Genomic DNA, 2,235 nt, shown 5'->3' on the forward strand with positions numbered 1-2,235 from the left:
AGTCCTTTGCTTTTCGGCAGAAAGTCGCCCTCTTGGGACTTAATCAAACTCTAGACTCTGGAGCGGCTCTTCCTCAACTTCCTCCGACCACAGGTACAACATGCCCAGGACCCACTACAGTTTGCATACAAGGCGGGTGTCGGAGTGGAGGATGCCATCCTGTACCTCCTACACAGAGCCCACTCACACCTGGATGGGGGAAAAGGCACGGTCAGGATCCTGTTTCTTGACTTTTCCAGTGCCTTTAATACCATCCGGCCCTGTATGCTTCAGGAAAAACTGAACAGGATGGAGGTGGACCCCTGCCTGGTGGCTTGGATCTCCGACTACCTCACCGACAGACCACAGTACGTCAGGCTGAAGGACATCACGTCTGACACAGTGGTCAGCAGCACAGGAGCACCACAGGGAACTGTGCTGTCCCCTCTTCTCTTCACCCTGTACACCTCTGACTTCTGCTACAACTCTGAATTATGCCATATTCAGAAGTTTGCAGATGACACGGCCATCATGGGGTGTATCTGGGATGATCAGGAAGAGGAGTACAGAAGTCTGGTGAGGAACTTTGTCGCATGGAGTCACACAAACCACCTGCAACTCAACACCTCAAAGACTAAGGAACTGGTTGTGGACTTCGGGAGGTCCAGAGAAGGTCCACTGCCGGTTCAGATAGAGGGGGAGGAGGTGGAGGTGGTCAACAAGTACAAGTACCTCGGGCTGTGGGTGGACAATAAACTGGACTGGTCATGCAACACAGAGCACCTGTATAAAAAAGCCCAAAGCCGACTGTACTTCCTCAGGAGGCTGAGGTCTTTTAACATCTGCAGGAAGCTCCTGAGGATGTTTTACCAGTCGGTGGTTGCTGGAGTACTTTTCTATGCTGTGGTGTGCTGGGGGAGCAGCACAGCAAAGAAGGACTCATCCAGGCTGGAGAAACTGATCAGGAGGGCTAGCTCTGTGGTTGGCATGAAGCTGGACACTCTGGTGACAGTGGCAGAGAAAAGGACATTAAAGAAACTGCTGGACATTATGAACAATGCTGGGCATCCTCTGCACACGGCCATAAACAATCAGAAGAGTCTGTTCAGTGACAGGTTGCTTCTCCCCAAGACAAGAACTAACAGACTTAAAAACTCCTTTGTCCCACACGCCATCAGACTGTTTAACTCCTCTCTGGAGGGGAGAGGGAGGGGAAACAGGAGGACAAAGGAGGGGGGAACAACTAAGCTGTAGTGCCTCTTCACCTCACTGTACAATACCTTGTGCAATACTTTTTGTAAATAGTCAACAGTGCAATAGACTCAATACTTGAAATGTGCAATTCACTTGTATTTTTATTTTTTTATTCCTATTTATTCTATTTATCCCCTTTGTATATTTTATATTTGTCTCTGTATTTATATATGTGTGTGTGTGTGTGTGTGTGTGTATATACATATATATATATATAACAATTCTGTAACTGTAACTTCGGTCGTTGCTGTGCTTTTTGGAAGTCGAATTTCCCAGAGGAACCCACCCGAGGGATTAATAAAGTTCTATCTTATCTTATCTTATCTTAACTACCGGGTGCCAAATAAATCCACAGGGTGCATCCCTTTTTTAAGAATCCTGACATATGACTCAAAGCCACAGTTTTACTTAAGAATTCCCAGCCTAACAGTCATCTCTTACACATATATCCACTTGCATGCACTTGTATTCACATATACAGTGATAGACAGATTTCTAGAGTTGAACTTGAATTATCCCACATAAAATGGGCTAAAAATACAGGCCGTCTTTGGTATTTATGACTGCTGGGAACAAGCTAAAGTGAAACATCAAGCTGAAATGTGGCAAAGGCTGTTTTTCACTATAAACCACAAGTAATTGTGCAGCCTTTGGAGAATAGCACTCTTAAAAGCTTAAAAGCCCTAGCATATAGTGAAACAGAAATGGTTATAAAAAAAGATGTCAACAAACGATATGTTTCCATTTAGACTTCTCTTACAGTGAAAGGCCACACATACGCAAGGAGAACATTCATGTAAAAGGACAAACATAAGCATGTACTTATGTGTAAATGATGGAGGTCAAAGTCATTAGATGCTGTCTCTTTTTTTTCTCCCTCTCATTAGGGTGGTGCACAGAGGAGTGTGCTAGAGGAGTGTAATCGAGATAATAACACACTTCCACAGCTGTTGAAAGGGACTGTGGAGCTGGGCCAGGTTGAAAGTCACCATGCTGAAAGTC

This window comes from Mchenga conophoros, linkage group LG11, assembly GCF_057382185.1.
Source record: "Mchenga conophoros isolate Kocher_MC1m ecotype Shallow Benthic linkage group LG11, M_conophoros_male_GT1.1, whole genome shotgun sequence".
Taxonomy (NCBI): domain Eukaryota; kingdom Metazoa; phylum Chordata; class Actinopteri; order Cichliformes; family Cichlidae; genus Mchenga; species Mchenga conophoros.